Raw genomic sequence first — 25,040 nt, forward strand, 5'->3', positions numbered from 1 at the left:
CTAATTCGTTTAGAGACGAGATTTAAACTGTCAAGTGATAATGAAAAAGTGTTTTGTGGACAAATTAAATGACAACAAAACGAAATGCAATCTCGTTACTCAAACAAAACAAGATTTTAGTGAAATTGGTAGAGCTCTGGTTATATTAGAGTTCTGTAAAGGATAAGTTAAAATTGGGTTATGAATATTTTTCTTTACAAGTTAATAAGGCAGTGTTTGTGTTAGTGACGAAACCTGTCAAATTTTATTTTTTTATTACAATAATGAGCGATAAAACAAACACGCATTACATGAGCTTATACAAATTTGTATCTCGTCCTGGAATTATCCTTTACTTGGAAACCGATCCTCCGTAAAAGGACATTTTCCGCTCATAAAGCGACTTGAAGAAGAATAATCCGTTGTTTGAATACTGGTATTTTATTTAACAAGAATTATTTTTGTTATAAAATTGGTATGAATACAAAACCACGGGCAAAAGATATAACACAACGTAAGTACGCAATTACATGATAATGATTGGTAATTGTAATTATACATACAACAATAACAGTGAACTCCTTATTGTTTAAAGCTACCCTTTAATTTAAGTATACTTAACGTAATTGCAAGTTTACAATGACTATAATAAACAAGATAATTTTGCCATACAATTTATTCTGTCGCAGGAAAATTGTCTCTGTCTTTTAAAATAATGTCACCTCACTGAACTACGTTGAAATAAAAATAGTTAAGACTATTTTTAACCTGTAAATTGTATTTATCGAGAGAGACGTGGTTGAAACTTTGTTAAAAGGAATAAGAAATAAAACGTTTTTAACTTTCAGCAACACAGAAGTGGTTGATTTTTATTGCTTAATATTTACTTGGAACAAACGAGAGACCCTATCACAAAAAGGTTTTTTTTTGCCTGAACCAATTGTCAAAAAATTTAGTTTTGATGGCCAAGTTTTTTGGAGGCATTTTTGTCGATAAAATTGACAAAATGACATCGCCTTAAATTAATGCTAGCCCAAACACACTGTATACATGATTATGATAACTGAATACTTTACTATTTTCACAAGCCTTCGAAGGGTTTCGATCCGTGAAGACGGCATTAGTTTTTTTTTTCATTCACAGGTTCTAACATATAATTTCACATAAAAACATACACATATGGCGAAATGTCAACGATTACCTGACTCACCCCAAAATGCGTTAACCCGTAAAAGTTAAAGTGAATTTAATTTTGAGTGTCTACGGGAGCTCAATTTGCGTAATAACTCGGGTCCAATGTAGGGTTGCCCCGGATTTGTAGTCCGGGTTTAAAATTTTTAGTTAGGCCGATGCTACGCGACGTGACTAAGTTTTAGAAAAAGCTGTTGACATGTCTGGGTTTTGGGCTCTAAAATCCGGGGTTATCACGCGTTAAAAAAGCGTCTTGTCTCAATTGCCAAATTTTATATATGACAACCCTGGCCCAATGTCATCTGTTGGGGGGCGTTTCTGTAAAAAGGAAGGTGACATTTAATCGTCGGGTGAGACGGGTTTGATGAAGTCAGAATTGTACCTTTGAGTGAAAGATACGTTGAGACACCAATTTAGGGTTAAGTGTGCTTTTTATCGGGGATTTCATTTGTGATGTTATGATTTGGTCGTTATTCTGGAGTTTTAATTTGAAATCTAAATTAGGTTTAAGATGGAATTGCGTCTGGTGTAGATAAAACATTGACAAAAGCAGTATTTAGCATTTGAATTACACTCTCAAGATTAAACTTATTTATGCTCAGCCGTAAAACGTATTTTTTAGATTATAATGACACCTATCTTACTAGTTAACTAGCGGCCGCCCGCGCCTTCGTACGCGTGGATCCCGATTTACCCCCTTAGGCCTCAGCCTCGAACTTAGCGGGCAGCGGGGCGGGAGCGGCGGCGGCGCGGGAGCGGGGCGGGCAACGCAGACCCGTTCTCGAAACAAGCGGGCAGCTCGCGCGGCGCTTTAGCGGCGAAGTGTTGTGTTCGGGGTTGTGTTGTCGAGATATTTGTTTTTATTCGCTAACGAAATGTCTGAACAACGGCGACAATTTTATTTCGATTCAAATTTATTCCTAACGCTCGATTTATTGTGGGCAAAAGAAGGAGTGCGCTGCCCGCTCGTTGCCCGCTCCCTCGCCGCTGCCCGCTCGTTGCCCGCTCCGGCGCCGCTGCCGCGCCGCTGTTTTCGAGAACCGGTCTATTTGATTTTACGCATAAGATCCTGCCGCTCCCGCGCCGCCGCCGCCGCCGCCCCGCTGCCCGCTAAGTTCGAGGCTGAGGCCTAAGGCCTCAGCCTCTTAAGGTTCTCGAAAACAGCGGCGCGGCAGCGGCGCCGGAGCGGGCAACGAGCGGGCAGCGGCGAGGGAGCGGGCAACGAGCGGGCAGCGCACTCCTTCTTTTGCCCACAATAAATCGAGCGTTAGGAATAAATTTGAATCGAAATAAAATTGTCGCCGTTGTTCAGACATTTCGTTTGCGAATAAAAACAAATATCTCGACAACACAACCCCGAACACAACACTTCGCCGCTAAAGCGCCGCGCGAGCTGCCCGCTTGTTTCGAGAACGGGTCTGCGTTGCCCGCCCCGCTCCAGCGCCGCCGCCGCTCCCGCCCCGCTGCCCGCTAAGTTCGAGGCTGAGGCCTAAGGGATGGAGTTTCGTAAAATCCTTTCTTAGCGGATGCCTACGTCATAACATCTACCTGCATGCCAAATTTCAGCCCGATCCGGCTAGTGTTTTGGGCTGTGCGTTGATAGATCACTTGTCAGTCAGTCAGTCAGTCTGACACCTTTGAGTTATATTATGTAGTTTCAGATTTAGTTTAGTTTAAAATTAAGCATAAAAGACACGTAAGCGCAGTTTCAGATTAAGTTGTCAAGAGCTCGTTTCAGTATTACTCAAACAGTGTGCTTACCATGAGTTTACGTTAGGTGTGCTCGCTAGCGACTGCGTAAAAAAATGACATTTAATTGTATGACATATTGTGCAACGCCCCTAGTGGCTACTTTCAAGAAACAAAATCTTCATAGAGATTTTTGACGTACTCGCTAGCGAGCACACCTAACGTAAACTCATGGTAGGTACACAGTACAGATTTCACTAACTACTTTATACGGCTAAAGTTAAACGTACTGTCTTTTTGATAAGTCCACGGGAAGCACGTATGTGAAACTGAAACAGAAGGACATAAAACAGATACGGTATACGTTTTGTGTTCAAAACTCCTGGATATTGTCAAGTAGGTAGAGCACATCAGAATATACATTTTTGTTGGAAAATCACCCGTATTACAAGGCCATAAGATGGAACAGTGTTTAACTTGACATGCTGTACAATAAATCACCTTGAAATATAGATCTTTGTTGTTGTCCTCAATTCATACAGTATTGTGTGGATTCACAAAAATATTTATGTACACACATAGATCCTATATTTATTATAGAGAAAAGCTTGGGATTATTCTACAAAAGAAACACTAGTAGATTATATTATTCGTATATATATTCACATTTTACAAGTGAATGGTTAGGTAATAATGCTGTAATGTCAATGGCTTCAAAAATTACAAAATACATATACTCTTAATACAAGACTTTACTGTAGCTTAAAGTACACTTAAAAACCAAACTTATTCCTTAAATTCATAATCAAATAGCAACACGTTAAATAGTTCATAGAACAACTGAACTTTCATTTAGTTTTCCTTACAATATCCCGAACTTCTGTTCATATCTTTGTTCATTCTACAAAGTCGTATTCACAAGAGACCGAAGTTATTCCGAACTTGCACTAAAATGATCATTCTGAAATGCTGAAGTACGTAATTTTATGTTCCATTTCACGAAACATTCGGAGTTATGTCAATATGTTTATGGGGGCATAGTGGGTATGCTCAACCATTAAAGGGCGAGTGACCGTTACCCCGGTTTTATTATTTACTATGATTTTGTATGTTTTTGTGGATATAGCGATCTCTATCTGTATTTTAACAATGGAGCTTGAAGTCAGTAGATACACTTATTCGACTCGTAGACATAAGCGTTAACGTAGAGATACTCGTAGTTGTATCTATGTAAACATAGAAGACAGTGACACAGCTATGTCTAACAAACATGTTACATACAAAATGTTAAAATATCTTACAAAAAACTTAAAAGTCATAAAAAGAGCGTTGCCTGTTGCGTGATTTGCGCATTGAGTTGGGTACCTACTAAAGTTAATAACCGACAGTCACCATCTGTCACACATATTTCCTTTTCTGAGGAGCAAGTGACAAGTAACGGGTTGAAAAAGTACTGTTTTTGCGCCAAACGGCGTAAACGCTCATAATATTTGTTTTATGATTTTATTGTTTGTATTTATGTTAGGTATAATCTGTGTGTTTCTTTGTTCTTTTATTTTTTTTATTTTTACGGCGACCCCAGTGCCCCAAAGGTCCTTGCTGAAAATCAGTGTCGTGGCATCTTTGTCACGACTAATGCTGAGTCAGGGACCTTTTTGGCACAGGGCACTTATAATCTATTTTATTTTTCTTTTTTGTTTTTTCTATGTTTTAATCTTGTATTGTGCCTATATCATGTATTGTGTATTGTGCCAAATAAATAATATTCTATTCTTCTATTCTATTCATGTCAAAAATTATGGTGATAATGTTTTTATAGCTCCACTTTGCTCTAACTCCTTTTTGAATAAACTAAAATACTTATTAATAATTAAATATAAGCTCTATTCTTGTTTATTCCTACGTTTATTCATAGTTGATTCGGATATATTAAAGGGCACTGACCCAATCAAAAGGCAAACTGAAGAATTTGCGGAATATAACCGAGGTTAAAAAGCCTACTGAATTATTTTCATGACGTCCTAGTGCCCCCGGCTACTCATCCCTGGTTTTATTGTCAAAGTCTGCAACATTCTATCGCTTTCTGACCCAAAAAAGGGTTTATGATTGCTTTATTATCCGTCTATTGTTATGGGTTATTACGCTTTTTATATACATTTGCGGCATATCGGGCTTTTATCAAGTAATAAGAATCTTTGTTAAATAATATTTTGGATAGAAAAGCTCTTGTAGGTACGCAGGAGGAAAAAATGTGTCAAGTATAAATCTAGCGATATAATATTTAGGTCTTCAAAGGTTGGTGGGTTGTACCAACTTATTTTAACTTTAACAAACGTCAAAAGTCAAACTACATACAAAAACACCGGCTATCGTTATAGTTACGGTTAAAGTTCGGTGGTGCAACTCAGCCTTAGTTTTTACTGAGTACAAAAATTACTGAAATTGTATGAAAAGTGATTTGACTAACATCAAGGAAAAACAAAACAGAATCTTCAATCTACCTTCGTTCTACAAAATGGCCAGCGTTAACATTCAATTGCGAGATCCAAGTTAAAATGCAGCGAAAAACAAACTGCAGTATCAAAGTGGAACCAGCCAGAATCCGAGTAACTGTTCTACTGAATATATCAATAAACAACCACCGACAAATAGTACGATTTCCCCCGCGGAGTTTGCCTAAGTGCGGGCCCGAGATGTGAGCTAGACTGGAGCTGGGATTTACACCTTACGATGGTAAAGTTTCGGATGATAAATGGCCGCCAACTTTCAGTTTATTAATAAATTAAATAATTTTCATTAAAAAGAGCAGAGCACCTCTAAAAGCAGACTACAAAAGTCAACTTGAAAAAATCTCCAAAACTGTAGCTCATCGTTTGTTCGTTCGTTCGTTTCAGCCAAATGACGTCCACTACTGGACAAAGGCTCCCCAAGGTTTTCCATAATGAACGGTCTTGCGTTATCCGCATCCAGGTTCTTCCCGCGACCTTTACCAGATCGTCGGTCCACCTAGTTGGAGGCCTGCCCACGCTACGTCTTCCAGCCCGTGGTTGCCACTCGTATCTACGAGCTATGTGCTCCGCCCGCCTGTAGCTCATATTGAGATCTTAGTATCATCCAAATAGCATAGTGTTTTTATGCAACACAAAACAGGTATTTGATTGTAATCACACCTGATTTTAATGGTTCACTATTTATCTACTACTCGTATAGGAACATACCAAAATTGACTTCACATAGGGTCTATTGTAGCTACTGTCAATCGTGGCCAAACAAGCAATCAAATCTGGACCGTCATTTACACCATCCCGTCAATATTTGCTTTCAACTTTTCCATCTTGTGTGCTTTAATCGTTGTCATAAATGTGTCTCCGCGTTCGAACGAGCCCATTCACACATCGGCACCTATTTGTCGACCCGTCAAGTGAAGTGTGAACTGTCCGTGTGTCAAGACAAACCTGAATACTGTATCGATAACAAATATTTGTAGAGAAGTGAAACAGTTTGGAGCGGAGATAATGGGGCTTGTACAGCTCCTGTAGGATTTATAGTTGATGTGTTATCGTGTGTTTGGTCAACGATCTGGGTAAAAAAGCTTCTGTATATAGAGCGATAATATTGCTTTCTTTATGGTAAACTCGGTTAATTATGTAAATAAATAGTTTTAAGGTTCACTCAAATAAAACGAACTGATATTTCCAATTTCTAAACTGATTGCTAAGTTTGTTCAGTTATTCAAAGTACACAATTGTCTCAATTTTATTTTTTGTTCAATTAAGTGAGTTTTAAACTAATTTTCAAAGGCTAAGTTTGAAAATTAGTTTAAAACTCACAATCTAACTAAACTATCATAAACAATGTCACCAAGTGTAACGACACGATTTCAACCGGTCGCAGTCGCACCGTGCAAACTTTCTTCGAGCACTTCTCCGAATGGCTACATATCGGCTCATATCGAGCAGCGGCCCGCGAGGCGCCTAAGTCTAAATTTGTACCATTCCGAAATACGCTTATTCCGACGCATTATCCCATTTTATTACCTATAAAAGTCAGACGGAACGTAGTACATTTGTGGCGCAGCCCTTATTTTCTGTACCTAATAATATAGCGTATTCTTTATTGGCTCTCTGTCCTTATATTTTATAGCATCGTCTATGCATAGATTTGCTTTTGGCGATTTGTGTATTTTACAACTCACCAATAAAACCGATGTTTATGTTTCTCTTTTATTACGGGAGCGTGACGATTTTGCTAATACGCCGTTTTTTTTATTATAATTCATAAAAGGTTTAGTACAGCGGTAAAATTCTGTGCGTACGTGAGAATAAATGGTTGTGCCAGACCTGGGGTTTTCATATGCTATAAAGGATTATTTGGCGTTCTGTCACGTTTATTTCATGTATTACTAAACAAACAAAATCGCATGATCTGTTGACTAATAAAATAAAATACAAAGCTTGATAGCATTACGCAAACATTTTTATGATGTGTATAAAATAAATGATCTACATCAATATTTGTGACTGTGAAAGTCTACGTGTGCTTTTAGGGAACAATACAAAAATTTTGCAAATAAAATAGCACATAACAATACTAGGCAAGCATAAGAACTCGGAGCCTAAGACCGTCGCATTAGGTAGCTTCCAAACTCCCTCACAACTCATCTCCCGTAAATTAGACAGCATATTTCTCCCGGGGACCGGATTCTGCACGTGAAACAAGATTATTCACCTGTTGTAAATCAGGACTAAGTATACATCCACCATCTGCCTTCGTTCGCTTGATCTAATTACCGGTTTTTGCAACAGATTCCTGAGCAATTTCACCCGCTCCCCTGATGGCTCATTCAGTAACGTTAGTTTTTGCTTGTTTAACGGTAGTTTTTGTATCAATTAAAATATCTGACGTACCTACTGTTGTTGAAGCATTTCAACAAATCTAATTAGTTTCCTTTTTTGGACGCTATACTAATCTAGTCTCATCTAAAGGACAAGCCTGCTTCCCTATTATATGATAACACTGTACAATGTACATTTCAGGAAACCATATCTACTGCTAAGGCAATACAATTTACGCTGACAGCTACGTTTATGAGCCCGTAATGTAAGAGTGCGATATTAAATTGAAATCGTTCTATTAGATTATAAGGGAAATCTTCACACACTGTCGGCAAATACACCCGTTAACACACCTATCACTCCATTGACATAAATAGGTCCAATTACCAAAAATACTCCGCAACTTTTTCTGCCAAAACAATCTCGCAAACTCGAGCCCCATCATTTAACCCTTCAATGGTCATTTCGCTACCGTGGGAATGTAAAAACTTCGACACCTTAAGCCATCGTGCTCACCTGATTCATTCACGAATATCCTGCACGCAAGGAACCCGCAAAAGCGCACTACCTGTGCCTGTAAATTTGAAAATTTGGTCCCAGCAAAATAGACCTTATGTGTTTTGAATAACAGTGAATTTGTTTTGGCTTTATCTTGAAAATATCTGTACAAATAGGCCATGTGTAGTGCCGGCATCGTCCCACATGTGAATTTTTAGTATATGTATTTTGCTGGGGTACGAAGGACCTAGGATAGAACTTGAGGGTTTTCATAGCAGTAAACAAAGTAATCGTGATTCAGAAAAACTTGGAATAAAAAGCTGTGATTTGTAATATTTGTGGGAATTATGAAAACAAGTCTTGTATGATGTATTTAAAGATAGAAATATATTAACTCATAAAATTAGCTCCAAACTAGCATTTTGCTGAAATAAATCAAACAAAACAAAGTATTCAGAGAATTTGATGTTTTATTTTCGCTTCAAGCACAAAAAAGGTCTAATGCTTAAACAAAAACAAAGTTTTTCAGCGTTGATATTATTGTACTTGGTCATTGACCTCCGCTTGCTTATAATGGCTTAAGGTTGTACCCAAAGTTTTTTGGACGAGACGATAATATTAAATTCCAGATATCATAGTCAGAATTTGGCGAAAAAATAAAAGTATGATTTCGTTAATCAGAATTAGAGCTCTGAAGTCCTCTTTTTGTTGGCCATTGAAATAGTAGTTCCTAATGTAATTTGACATTTAATCTTGCTTTCTACTCTTTTTAACTTCACGTAGACGGATAAAATACAGTCAGCTCAATTATCCCTGAACTAAAAGGCGAACCGATACATGGGTGATTCTGAGACAATGGACGGCTGATTGGTTTAGTTACACAGAACAGACTTCCGATCCCGAGTCCCAACGCGATCCGAACGTGACCTCACTACAAGATCAATTTGACACTTTTTTGCGAACCACCCTTCTACAACATCAACATTGCCATCTGAAAAATAAAAAACACTCGATTCTCAATCTTAGAAGTTTAGAAATAAGAATCACAAAAAAGTCGATAGGAGTTAGAAGATATTGAAAAATTTCGTAACTGCTAAGAATAAAAATGGAAAAAGGAGCTGCCTACAGGACGTTTCGGCAACGAATTTATTTCATTGTTCCTAAATTGGTCTAGCTCTAGAATATTGTTAAAAAGTTTTGCAGACAAAGCTATTTTCTAAGTTTGCTTCCAAATATATTTAAAGATAATTTCTCGCTGAATACACATCAATCATAAATGTTTGCGCAATGAACGCGTTCGTCGTTTGAGAATTTACTACAATTACAAATAGCATTAAAGGCAATTATAAAACACACACTCTAATTCTCTTTCTATCGTGAAGATCGTATCTGCGGCCGAGGCGTGAGACTCTTTATAGAGAATAAATTTTAATTGGTGAACACAACTAAGTTTCACGAAACATGTTACGACTTAATCGTCCCAGGATTGGCGGTTAATGAGCGGAAAGATTGTAAACGTATTAACGACGTGGGTAGTCTAAGCCCAACATTGACTTGGGGTTTCCCAAATCAGCCCAAAAAACTGTAAACATTGCGTCATTAAAAAAATTAACGCACGCTCTCCATCATTGTTTTATTTCGCTTGTCCAAAACACGACCCACAACTTGTTAAAATTAAAATGGTCGAGGAAATTGGATTTGTTTTGTCCAAATGGAATGTCGATCAATGAGAATTTAAATTCATCATGATATAAACGTTTAATGTATCGACAAAAAGAAGACAAAAAACTATCGGATCGTATGCGCCTAATGAATGACGTTGGATATTCGATAGGATCGATGCCGTCGTTTATATGAAACCTAATCGAATAATTGATTATAAGAGTGAAACAATCAAGTGATTAGTTCAACAAAAAGTAAGACAATGAGTTATTATTCGACGGATAGGTTCCATTGTTGGACATTGGATAGCTCAAGTACTTATCTGACCGTCCGGGTCGTCGCCCCATCGTTCGGATCATTTGTTTATTTGATCATCGGACCCCGATATTTATCTTCTAACGATGAGCAGTCAGATTCCTCGAGCCGATACTAAAATGAAACTCCTAAAATTATCTGTATAATTCGTCATATTGGCTTTGATAGATAACAAAGTTAAAACCGTTTCGCGCTGATCATATCTGCCACTATTGTCATTGATTTTTTCTATTTGAATAACTTTAACTTCCCGTTTAAATGAAGTTGTATTGTTGTGTGCAGTAATTTTGAAACTATAAACAATTTTACCATCGGGATGATTGAGACGTTACAGGCAATCAATACGATTGCTCATTAAGAAATCAAAGCAGGGCGAGTCATAAAATTAAATGTTAATCATTCGCTTAGTGCTCGCACTGGTTTATGTCTTGGACTCTTTCATGTAATAGTTAATTCTGAGAAAACTAAATGAGTTTTCTCGAGTAAGATATCGTTTACGGTGTCTTTATAATTGCAGCTGAATTATTTTCAAGTGGCAATGATAGTGGGTTTCAAGGAAAAAAAATTGTTTTTACTTTGTAGGCCAATGTTATCCTGGTGTAAGTTATAGTATGCAAGCGCTTACGTTTACAAAATGCATGTCTTAAGCTTGTAATGCTTTCGATGTGAAGGAACTTAAACGGAAAAATATATCAGTCTTTAGACCCACACTTAATAAGATGTTGGACGGTAAGCGGATTACGCACCAGCGGTTGGTGGAGGCAATAAATTGTGGAATCTTTATAATTTTTAGACGCCAATGCCTTAACGTCATAAATTGAATATTGTTAAATATGCAGCGACTCCGAATGTGTGCTTAAGTAGACATTATTCCTAAAGATAAAGTCGTTAAAGATACCACGCGGGGTCTCGTTTGAATAGCCTTACGTTTGATAGTTGTGTCGTATAATTTTACAGCTATACCATTTAATCCCGAAAGTAAGCCGCGAGTTAGGTTTTATTGGACGGAATGGAACCCAAATTTTAGCTACAAAACTTTTATTTACAAAAGGATATTGCTTTGCGAAATTGTTGGACAGTAAAAAGATTTTACTGGCAAATAAATGTTAAACACTTTTACTTGTTTTATGCGAAATAATGTTCAAACCACAGTTTGCAATGGTTTTTACGATGCGAAGTGCTTTAGTGCGTAATTTGTCTACTAGTTTCACTATTTTCACGCTATGCGGGATGATAATGAAGCCATTTGTTTCCGCCATAACAGTTTTTATGGGAATTAATTCAGATATTTCATAAAATTCATTTGCATAAAATTAAATTTCCGTAGTGTTAGGTGTTAAAATTACTTCTGTATTATTATCATCTGTTGGTTTTGTTTCGTACTTTAATTACATTACTATTTATTATACGAGCAGCATTTATTTAGACTCAAACAACTACTTTAGCTATAGAAAGTAAATACTTACCTAGTTTGAATACAAAATTGCGTAGGAGATACCCAAACAAAACTAAGCAAATAACTAATAAAATATGTTTCATCAAAAAGGAATGTTTATTTGAAGATTTGTTGAAATAGAATTTATATTTTTCAGTAGCTGTCTCTAACAAAGTAACCTTTACATTTCTTTTTATTTTACCTAAGAAATTCATACTAAAAAGCAACAAAAACCATGCTACACTCGTAAATAATAATAAAAAGCATGCCACGGTGATTGTTTACTCGCTACCATGACACGAGCGTAGGTCGATTAAGAAACAAACAAAAAACAATCTCAAAACGATTGCCTCACAATTAAAAAAGGAAATAATCAATTACCATTCGTCCCGGCAATTAGGGACGCGTGGTACAATCGCCGATTATTTGGGAAATTAAAGAAGATTATCTATATTGCACGTGGCGAGGTAAGAAGCCCACGTAGCGGTGAAAGCATTTACACGGAACGATTTTGTGGCGTTGCGGTTCATACACTTAAATTCGCACGGTGGAAAAAAGGGTATAATCAGGTTATTGTTTTTATGAGGTTTTTATGAGGTTTTTTGAAAGAGTATCAGACATGTAAGTAAAGGTTCCTTAAAAGCAAAATAAGTATTTCAATAGCTTTTTTTTTTCGTCTCTAATATTTGACGATTTTTTTCAAGGGACGCGCGCTGGTATCTTTAAGAGCTGCATATTTCACGATTTGTAAGCAAGTCTATATGAATAAAGACATTTTTGAATTGACTTTGTTCAATTTCAGTTAGATATAGCAGTCCACTACTTAAACTTATGGATCACAAAGCATTTAGAGTCAGCGAGTACATCACACTAAACATTATTTTAATAAATTTCAATTAGCTTAAGATCACACAGTGCTTCCTATAGCTTAACGCGCTGTCGGGCGTTCTCTTTTTTATTGCAATGTGTTGCTGTTGAAAGAATTAAGAGTATGTTTGAGATGAGGGGAGGAACTTTGTATGGGAATTCTGCAAAACGCAAGGTGTAAAAGCCCTTTAATAGTTGTAAAATATATAACGCTAGCGGCTTCGCGTCCCGCAGAGCGCAGCGAGCGCACTTCAGCTTTATAGCTCAATCTTCTCTTGGCTATATCAATAAATAAATGCTCAGATAGTTCTAAAAGTAAGAAAGAAATTGTTGTTTCTATTATTTGTTTACTTGGTGGGATACCGACTTGATGTTTGTTGTTTGATGAAATTCCGTCGTTTCTTTTGATAAGTTTATTTACCTTTTTCTTTTTGGTAGACTCTCTATAACATATCAGCAGCAAAATTAAGGTCAATATACGTTTGTGTAGACCTTACTTAGACTGGGTTGCACCATCTTACTTTAACTTTAACAAAAGTCAAAAGTCTGTCAAACTCCATACAAAAACACCGGTTATTGTTATAATCACGGTTTAAATAAGGTGGTGCAACTCAGTCTTAGTTATTTGATTTGTTAACTATTTTCTATGTTTTCTTTTAGTATACTTTATTTATAATTATTTTCATGGCCTTCTCGCGTCCAAACACGCGCGGATTCCTAATAAAACTAAAATTAATCCGCTCTGTTTCTTAAAACGCATCAAACGCAAGTGATGACCCAAAAAGTCCACTGTGACAGTGCAGTCGACAACTCACTAAAAACAAACTTAACAATTCCGTTCCCAAACAAAAATATCGCCATCAGTGTTCCTTAATACTATAAGCATAAGGCTTGATTGTGATAGTAGTTCAATATGCTCATGGGCAGTTTAAATTTGTATTCCGTTAAGATGTCACTCATTCAAAGTTTAACGATCGACCTAATAGCATTTTTAAAGCTGTTCCAAAAATCCTCGGGACGTGCCTGAAGCGTCAACAAATTTAAAAATGAATCTGTCGGCTTACTCGAATAATACCTTTGATGGGATCCTTTGAACTCCCCTATATGATATCCTCTCAATTTGTCTGTGTTTATAATAACTCACGTTCATTAATTGAAATGATGCCGTTTCAATTTTTAAATTAGTGATGTACTGTGCATTTGAGTGTATTAAGTGAGCTTGTAGACGATGTTGACTCTTAATTCAATAGAATAGAGAAGAAGATCGCCCCACGTTAACATTATTGCACTTTACTCTAATGATAATGTACCTAATTATGAAGTTAAATTAGTGTGACGCAGTCCTAGTCGTGGTAACCACATGTTCTATTTCCACTTTCAATTTCATGCTCGTTATGATTTGTAAGGAGAAGGCAATGATGGAGAGAAAACCCTATTAAATATAGCGCCATCTATAGGTTTTAGCGCTTACTCAGTCAGTGTTTGAGGTATAGGTACGCTACGGTTGATCATCATCATCATCATTTCAGCCATAGGACGTCCACTGCTGAGCATAGGCCTCCCCCAATGACTTCCACATCGCACGGTTGGTAGCGGCCTGCATCCAGTGCCTTCCTGCTGCCTTTATCAGGTCGTCGGTCCACCTTATGGGTGGACGTCCCACGCTGCGTTTTCCGGTACGCGGCCTCCATTCCAGAACCTTGCTGCCCCATCGGCCGTCAGTTCTGCGTGCGGGAGGGTTGGCATCCCAACTAATATTATAAATGCGAAAGTAACTCTGTCTGTCTGTCTGTCTGTCTGTTACGCTTTCCCGCTTAAACCTCGCAACCGATTTTGATGAAATTTGGCATAGAGATAGTTTGAGTCCCGGGAAAGAACATAGGATAGTTTTTATCCCGGTTTTTGAAACAGGGACGCGCGCGATAAAGTTTTTCTGTGACAGACAAAATTCCACGCGGGCGAAGCCGCGGGCGGAAAGCTAGTATAATAATATATTATGACGTGACAGAGTATACAAGTCTGGCTGAAGTTTGACAAGAAAAACACCCTCTCGTGCCGCTCTCGTACCTCAGGCACTGGCTGAGTTATATACGCTATCTAGTACTATCTATGTATATAATACTGTAAAAAAACTTCATACGCGGGATGTAACGTCTCAGCTTGTGGATTTCAAAACTGCTCAGTTTTATTTAGCCAAAACCCAATTATATATGCTTTGCTACAAAGTCCAGGAATTACTTCTTTTGTTGTTCTTGCAAACAAAAATACGCATTTAGGTCAGCGGCGTACATTCCTCCTCAAAAAATGTCCGCCTGCACATTGCGCTAGTCTGAAGCAATCCACATAATTTCACGAGATTTCTCACAAAGAATGCCATGTGAAACGTTTTAGATTAAGTAATTCTTTTATGTTTACTTTGGTGGTGAGAGGATTTATATATTGCTGAAATATTGAAGACAAGTACCAGGCCAAAATAATCTTAGCACACATATTGGTTATCACGGTTTAGAAGCAAAACCTAAATAAATGTCTACGAACGCAAGCATACGAGTACATAATATTATTATCACAATCTAGTCGCAAAATAAGTTTACAAAGCCGTTAACGCTAGCACACTAAAACATTTTTCTTGTAATATTATTCAACCAAAAATAATTTAATTAATAAATCAACATTAAAATAAGGTGCATTGTTTGTTAAAACAAATAAATGTATTCACATAAAAGTTAGACAAGACAAGTATCTCTTGTGGCGCTTCATTTACATCTTATAGACTTAAAGTAGTGTATGGGATAATCATGTCGTTGTACTGTAAACTGGCACCACAATAAACCAGCAAGCAACATTTCGACCCAACGAAAAAGTCTATAAAAACCATCGTCTCAGCTTGAAACTTAAAATGCTGGTAACATTTTGTTTCAAAAAAGTCGCCAGCGGAAAATAAGTTACCAACTATCACCCTTATGCATCACTTGAGAGTGGAAAAAACCGCCGTTTCCTTGCCGAGGAAACTTTTAATAAGCGCATTATTTTTATTATTACGCTTTATACTGTTTCAGCTGAATTTATGCTGGAAATAACCTTTTAACCGCTTTTATGCTTACAAATATGAAACTAAGGTTGCTGGTAATTCTTTAAACTTTAAGATCTTTGAAATGCGAAATTAAACAATTAATAACTTTAGCAAATCCGTGCTTACTTTTTTTTACTATGGGTTACTTCTCTAAATAAAAAGTACTGAAAGTATTTGAATGAAACTTTTCAGTAGGTATGTGTCATAGCACAAATCAAACTACCTTGATTGAATCAAACTTGAGAACTAGTTTGGTTAATAATTCATTGTTGACTCTGAAATAAAGCTTCAAACTTTAAATTCTAGTTCAGATGCACGATGCATTTCAGTAATTGATTGAGTAGTGAGTACCTGAATCTTAGACCCTTTAGTATCATAAAATAAGAAAATTGGTATAACAGTAGAATTTATATCTCTCCCTAGCAAGCAAGATCAAATTGTTTGTTGAAAATCTTCCGATCTCGCGTAGGCGCTTCTAACTTTGACCCCGATAGTAGAGCGATCAGTTACGTGACAGTTCTCAACTACAGACATCATTCTACGAACTCTGACAACTATAAGTGGTTCAAGAGTGTCGCTTCCAATAAAATTTCTATTCGCTACTACTCAGTTTCAATATCCGTAAATCAGTCTTTTATTTACATTTAATCGAGAACTGGTATTGGATCTGTTGCTTTTTCTTGGAAAAACAGGCGCGGATGGATTGTTTAGACTGTCGTTGTTCCTAACAAGTGCCTTACGGAATCGGAAACTATCGATTTTTAGTTCCCTAAACAATACATAGGTTGTTAAATTGACAATTGTTCTTAGAATTGCTATAGCAATCAAGACAAGACTACTTGTTACATATTGTGATAAATAATTTATCACAATATGTAAGACACAAGACTACTTGTTACAATATGTAACAAGTAGTCTTGTCTTGATTGCTATAGCAATTCTAAGAACAAATTATTAATTTTTTTGTGTGCTTGAATTTTGACGCATTTCTAATACACAAAGATTAAGGTGTCTGAGTTTCTTCCACCAGGTCTTCTTTTGAGACGTTAAAAGCGATATTTAAAATCCTATTTGCAAACAATAAATAAGTTTTATACATTAGAAAGATCATCTATGTGCTTGACAAAGATGCGAATGGGATAGATTTTAAGCATGCCTTTCCCATATCATTTCAATTGAATTTCTTCAAGAAAACCAAACACATTATTACTTCGTCCGTCCGTAAATACGTTTGGAGTCGACGACGCATAAAACTAGTCATTTGCCTTTCTCGAACACGGTTGGAACTTCATATTGAAAGGCTCATAGTATATGAACTTTAGTGGTGGGCAAATGAAGTAAATTGGATTTGATTCCGACTCCCGTTTGTGATTCCGCAGTCACGAATCTTTCTATCGGTTTACTCTCATACGTGTGCTGTAGTGGGGAGGGTGGCGTGGATACGATTTTGTTCGGTCTGAAATGGTTTAAAAGCAATCACTTAAATGACTCAAGCTTATGAATGTACTTGTGTATCTTTGTCACGTTTATCGATATGAAAGTAAATAAAAGTAAAACACTCGTATCGTACTTGAGGCTATAAGTACCAGTTATGCAAAACTTTTAGTTATATTATGTAGCAATGTTGTGGAAAATCTCTCTAAATCCTTCGTATATTTTTTAATATTTTATATTTAATTTCTTATTGAAAAGATTTAATTATGTATTTTTTTCGTACTGTTTATTTTACAATGGTATGACCGGAGTATGAATGCCTTAAAACACATCTACATGACCTACTTTAAAATAATGACACTCTTTTTACTGTCGCAGCAATGAAACTCAAGCTTAAATTCCAACCTTTTCATCTCGTATTAGCGGTGTACCGGTGTAGGATTACCGGCAACATTAAACACGACTGAATGAGTGCATTGATGCGTCTCGTGATAAAACAACGGATCGTGAACGTCGGATCTGTGACGTCGCGGTGAGACAGACCCTTAATTAAAACGGTTTTATTGATGATGTTACGGTTAGACATGGGAATTAGCAAAACAGCGGTTAGCGAGTGGTGGTATTGTAAATTGTATGATATAATCAAAGATAAATATTATAATCATATTACAGCCATTATCTGGGTATTTAATGGTTAGTTTAGTTTCCAGATAGATAACACTAGTTTAATCGAGTAAATTGTAGGTTCTCTAATTAATTTGTAAACAATACCATAATAGCATTCAATCTTTGTGGGCTCGTTTTTATGACTTTTTATGACTTTATTGACAAGAGAGTTGTAGCCATAGTCATTGTATACTGCTATGGTTACGACCAATATCTACTATATGTCTAATTTATTTATCCTTACTTTAAAATGGCACTGGAGGTCATATTATTATGGCCTACTTAATCAAGAGCTTGAAAGCACATATTATGATCCCTGACTGATTGTTAGGTACTTGTTACAAAGAGAAAACTCAAGGCATCTGACATGATCACATGACTCATTCGTTCGTTTCAGCCAAATGACGTCCACTGCTGGACAAAGGCCTCCCCCAAGGTTTTCCACAATGAACGGTCCTGCGCTGCCCGCATCCAGGCTCTTCCCGCGACCTTTACCAGATAGTCCGTCCACCTAGTAGGAGGCTTGCCCACGCTACGTCTTCCATCCCATGGTCACCACTCGAGAACTTTTCTGCCCCAACGAGCTATGTGCCCCGCCCACTGCCATGATAACATGACTCATTAGTCATTCCTTAATTTTATTATTATAGTAAGTAATCGTATACTTAACTAATTGCCCAGTTTTTCCTACTACCCGCAACATTGAGGAACGAGGCTAATGCATGTGATTGCATGTTTACGTTTTATGTTTAGAACTGTTCCTGTTTGCTAGTTATTTATAACCAATTGCAATGCATCTTTTATTTATAGGCGTGTAATGGATGCCATTTTTCTTTCTTGCAGAGATAGTACCGTTTTAAACGTCTACCGTCTTGTTTTGCATCATAATTTTAATAGTTTAGATTATAAGTTTAGTATTCAAATAAATTCATAAAGTTAGGACTTATTTGCCAATTGAGGGATACTTTTATAAGGCTGAGTTGGACCACCTTATGTTAACCGTAACAATAACAATAACCGGTGCTTTTTGTATGGAGTTTGACAGATTTTTGATCTTTGTCAAAGTTAAAGTAAGATAGTGCAACTCAGCCTAAGATGTTTCTATAATCTATTAGGATTTATCAAAAAGCTAACATTTTATTGTCACTAAGAAAGTGTAATTTTAAAAATTATTGTCACACGTCTGTAACTAAGTAATCATCCGATCCAAATATCGTTGTTTTAAATACAGTCAGCGTCAAATAGTCAAACACCTAAAGTAGCCAAAAAGTTCGCAACATAATATAATATCTTTGTTATAATTGGAATACGTTTGTGTTGTCCACTTTTTGGCCACCTTGGGAGTCACGAACTATTGACGCTGACTGTAAAAAATCATTTACTATTGACTCTTTACTTATTTAAGATCTCGTATATATATTTAATTTCAAGGAACCACTTCAATTAATCTTCGTTTTGCAGATATAGAGACAGGAGCTCAGTCACGTCGTGCAATTAAGTCTTCAGGGCAACCTTTCATTTCCTATCACGGTTCTACTGAATATATTGGTGGGCTAGTAGGTAATTAACGCTAGCTTGGATAGTATTTAGGTAGCTGAAGTAGCGGAAATGATTCTATGTTTATCAGTAGAGTCGGCTGCATGTAACTAAGTAGATAGTTTATTAGGTTGTTCGTGACGACTTACGGTCATGTATCCTTATGTTTTTACAATTTGTGCAAAATATTTGTTTATTTCTACACTAATTATTATAAAGAGGAGAGATATTGTTTGTTTGTACATAAGCGACTTGATGAACATAGACGGTACTTTTCTGGGTCAGCTAGTACAAAACTAAACCCGCATGTGTGAAGTAACGTGCATAAGTACTACGGAAACGTGGATTTTGGCAGAATATTGCCATCGCTTTAAAATTTAAATAGATCTCACTTTTAAATATACCTACGTCCAAGGCGCTATCGTCTATAACATGTACAGTCGCGGAATGAAAAGGTTCGTCACCTTAGTGTCGGTTTTCGCTTGCACTAGGTACTGTAAGAGTCAATCCTGCCAACATAACCGTGCAAGAAACAGTGCTGCTAACATTTAAATAAATATGACGTTTGCAAACGAATAAGGTTTTGCTTGTTTATTTTTCTATCCCATCAGTGCAATGTAACAAAATGTAGTTTTTTTTATTTAATAGATAATGGAAGGTTGAATGAACCAACAAGAAGGTTTTTGTTTATCAATCATAATAATCTTCTTGACAAGTTAAATCGTCAAACAACTTTGATCTGAATAATTTTGAACTTTACTGGCGAAGTGTGTGCTTGCGATTCGTTGAAGGAATCAATTTGAAAACTGACGAACCTTTTCATTCCGTGACTGTACAAGAATTAAATTAAATTAAAGCAGAATGCTATTATTTTCATATTACTAAGGGTGAGCCAAGCTGATCAGTAGACTGTGAAATCATGTCAGGAACACGGTTGGCAGCCAAAAGCGTTAGTATGTTTACATAATAGACTTAGACAAGCGCATGATTCTACCCGCTAAGTTATGTTAAGCTGCGGTCTTCTATAACGAACATAGTTTTCGTAATTAGCTATCTTATTAAGGAGTTCGTTAAGCTTGTAACACGTATCCCAAAGAACGTGTGGAAAGATAAATTTAATTATCAACCTCGGACTGGACGCGCGATCTTTTAAATTTTATTAGACTTTTTAAATTGATGATTTTATTACGAGAAAGCGTGTGAATGGAAAGAAAAATTTTACGCTTGTGCAGAAAAGAGGTGCGCTTTGTTATTTTGACTTTAGTTGCCGTCATAAACTGACTATTCGTATAAGTTGTTTCGCTAGGTTATTTCATACTAATTGCAATACACTTCAATTTTGATGAATATTAGTTAACGTTTACCAATTAACCTTTTTTGGGTTAGTAATGATATCTGTTGAATTTGAGTTCTTGTCTTGCGCTATTAATATACAAGGGGGATTTCACACTAACACCACTAGTAAATAAACTAGTAAGTAGGTATTAAAAAAAAATATTGAAAAGAATATTTTTGTCTTGCAGTTTAGCCACAAAATAAGTAGTAATTATAGTATTATAATTATAGTAATCAAACAGGTGACATTGAGATACTTAAATTAAGTGATAGAGTTTTGGTTATGTATAAGATGAGCTTAATACGGCCAATCACACAAAAATAACATTAAGTAATAAGATATTAATATTCACTGAACTTTTACAGTTGGAGCCAAGATACCTAGTTCATTTGTGGTTGAGGATTCCGAGTGAGCTCTTTTCCACCTTCGGTCTGGTCACCAATTTCCATCAGGTGAGATGCAAACCAAAAGATTATTCGTTGTAGGTATTAATAAGACTGTCCTAGTATTAGTATAACTAGCCTTTAGTAAGCTTGACTTAGCCATGTAAGTTTTTGTCCCGTTTCCATGCCCACTAAATTACTGTTCTTACATCGCTTTGAAATTCCATTTAGCTGCGAGGCTGTGTGATTATAAATTATGAAAGTAGGTTAGCATTACTCGAACTGTGTAACTACTGCTAATGTTGGAAATCCATTGTTTTTATGGGGTACTAATGTTAGGTGGTGGTCCATTTTATTATTGTTTAACGGTCTATTAGAGGTCTTATAGGGTAATTGAAACTTATAGAGCAAAATTCTTACACAGTGGAGTAGAAATTAGGTATTTTAGAATTCTAAAGTTATTTACAGTGGTTGAAAGAAGCGTTAGTTTTTCTGACGATTGCGGATCGTACAGTCAGCGCCAAATATTTTTTGACACCCAAAGTGGCAAAAAGTTGACAACAAAACCTAGACGTGCTCCGAACACTATGGCTATCGCCCGTATTCACAAACGATGCTTGCTTAAGTGAAGCAGAAAATCGAACGCACAGCGTTGAATAGAGCTCTGTGATTGGTGTGTGTTACCCTGTGCGTTCACGCGCACTGTGAAACCTCATAGTAATGTTACTATGTCTGTCACCAACTATTTGACAGGGACTGTACTAACCTAAACACTACACCTAGACCTACTGTACCATAGCTTACGACCGCAGTCCGTGGAGGAGCACTATCTGTGGTCGCGATCCTCATCAGTGAGGGACCGAGGAAGAAGAAGTACTAACCGAAACGGCTATTAATTCGTAGATCAGGACCTATATGGCTTCATACTGAGCAGATACCAATTTGGTACAACAATTTTATTATTTTTGCTTTAAATTGTCAATGTGTATCATTTAGTAGGTACCAAATAAGTTTTTCCTTTCTTTCTAATTTTATAAAATGTTGCTGAGGGACTCTACAAGACTTTCAAAATATTATTTTGTATAGGTACTTAAAAAGCAATTCGTTCGTTTATAAAGTAAATTAGCTTTTAATAAATTCAAACCCACACCAGCAAACTACCATAAGTACTATAACCGTTACAAATGAAGACATAACGAAAGCGGCTTACGAATGTTTGACTCAAAGTCATTCTGACGTCCGACTGATGTCTTGCGCAAGCTAAACGAAATAAGAAAATCCGACGCCTATTTTAATCCGATTAAAATGTAAATGTAACGGAATTACTGATAATATTGAATTCAGTCAACGGTACTTAGCGCACCGCTGTGTTTGATGTGTCACGATTGAAGGCATGTGAGTAATGGAGATCTTGGATGTCACGATCCTTAGTGCAAAGGACATCGAGTAGCCCGTATTCACAAAAGGTGCTTGCTAAGTATAGGAGCAAATCGAACGCACAGTGTTTTAAATAGAGCTCTGTGATTGGTTCGTGTGTTACCATTTGCGTCCACACGCACTGTGAGATCTCATAGTGATGTTTGTGAATACGGGCGTAAGTGGTTTTTGCTTTTGCTGATTCATAGTCGGGATCAGATTGGCGGTCAATCAATTTTTTATGTCAATTGCAGAAGGTATCAATGAGTGGTGGACTTTTGAGTCTGCCCATATAGGTACCTAAGTATATGCCTGTTTTTACCATCAATACCTTATTTTTAAGTGACCCCTATTGTAATACTTAACAGGAATTTTGTTTGATAGGGGTCACTTAAAAATAGGGATTGATGGTGAAAACGGGCATTACATACCTAAATTTAATAGTGCATTGGTTTCATTCTTTGCAGAAATTACAATTGAAGATGGGAAATTGCACGCGTATGCAGATATTATTCGATGGCCAAAAATTTTATGTTACATAGTTCAAAAGGAAAGGAGGACCAAGTGAATAAGGAAAGTGATCTAACAGAAATGTCAAGGAAGAAGAATAAACAGGAATAAACAAAATTAAAAGACAATCTTTTAATCCATCTTTTAAGTACACGTACATACATTTTCTTATGCATTACCAATAATTATTATTTATGACTTTAAAATAAATCAGATCCAATTCTCTAACGGGTTTATTTGTGGTCAGCTAACCACGAAAGTCACATTGTCAATCAAATACTCATCTAAGATGACCTTCATACGAGTAGCCAAAATGTTGACCATGTAATGAATACCCTACAGTTTGGTGTCAGATGGTCAACGGTGTAACACCTCGTTCAAGCACTGGTAAGATAATATTTAGTGAAACGTGATACCACCTGTCAAAGACTGTCAAGAGGTAATAATCTGTTTGGCCGGATTTAATATCTAAGAGCAAAAGCTCACGATGCGTTGCGGTGGCGGCGCGACGCCGGAGCGGTATCGCTGCGTCGTCTTAGGCAAAGAACTCATGGCGCGATTTTCACCCGTGCCCGCGGCGGTTGCGGGCTCGCAGCTTCTGTAGAATGCAGATACTTATGTAAAAACTAATGCACAAACTCACGACGCGGTTTTCGGCGGCAGCGGGCGCGGTTGTATTTTCGCGTTACATAGAAATATCTGTGGCGGGCATACAAGCGGTGCAGCGCTGCGTCGCGCGATATATACAACGATATATTTGAGGTGCGGCGCCGCAACGCATCGTGTGCTTTGGCTCTAACTGAGGCGCATAAAAAATGTCACTGCAAGTTATAAATAGTACAGAGCTGTGACATGATGATGAAATGATTTAAAATTGCAGATAGAGATTGAATTTAATAGATATAGAATTGAATTCACATTGTTTATAGTACCATTCTTGGGTAATTTCAGTTTTCATTTATTTCCATGTAGGTACCTAATATCTTAAACTAAGGCAGAAAATCCTGTCTTTGCTTTTAATTTTATACACAGATGAACAAAACTCCATGCACATTTAATGCAAGGCTAACCTTATCCTAACATTACCGCACCTGTGTTTATGTAGTACTTAGTCAAATCCGATCCTTTATCAAGGGGTATCTCGTTAGATAGAAACGACATCATCTGCGCACATTTGAGCCAGGTCATAAACGTAAAGTAGGCTGCCCGTAAACCTTGAATCACCTATAAGACGATTGCGTTGTGATAACACGTATCAAACGTTGTCTAGATGAGACAAAATACTTATTTTATTTAACTTTAGATAGGTTCTCATCTGTCAATTTTGAAAAATAAATTTTAAGATGCTATCTTGAAGAACAGGCGAGGGTTATATTAACTAGTACAAGAATATTAATATTCGCGGGCGTAACGCACGAAACTGTTATAGATAAGTATTATGCCGTTTTATTTATTTGTTAATTTTTATGCCATTAAAATTAGTACTACTTACGGACTTGAATAAGCCACCTTAGGGCTTTTTAATCGCGCCCATTTCAAAATCAAACACCAGTTTTAATCACTTAAAAAAAAATACATGTCTCAGCCAAGTAAGTTTTCAGATTTTAAACCAAAATGAAATAGTAAATGTCCCATCCAGTATTAATAACATCTTGACTCTTATTTTCAAAGCAGTTTCACGCGTTCTGTGTCGTCGAATCCTAACGACCAATAAGTGAACCGCACTCGCTGTGTGAAATATCGCACGTATAAATAGCTGTAAAGCGAAAGGCCAAAGAAAAGCTATAGAAATAATAGGTACTTCAATTTGTTCAAATATGTATTTTGTGATTAGTCCCATAAAAAAATACTGGTAAGAGATTTATCTGAACATATCTACGAATATACGTATTCCTACTGCGGATTTGTTTGTTAGTTAATTTAAAATGCTTCAAAAATAAGTTTAGGTCACATTGATTTGTTGATGTTTGATTTCTTTCATTTTCATTTACATGGTGATTTAAATATGCAATAGGGATGATGACTGGGTAATGAAATCGAAATTCTATTTAGTCCGTCAGACAGATATTTAGAAAATATTACTCATATTTTTTATTTTCTTTCATAATTAAATAATAACAGTGCTATATTGAGTTGAAATGGCGCGATACGTCACACTTGAGTAGAATTTTTACTCAAAAGTGACGTCACGCGACATTTCAACTCAATTTAATAC

The sequence above is a fragment of the Ostrinia furnacalis genome, unplaced genomic scaffold (assembly GCF_004193835.3).
Source record: "Ostrinia furnacalis isolate ACB-3 unplaced genomic scaffold, ASM419383v2 OfSCF1743, whole genome shotgun sequence".
Classification (NCBI taxonomy): Eukaryota; Metazoa; Arthropoda; class Insecta; order Lepidoptera; family Crambidae; genus Ostrinia; species Ostrinia furnacalis.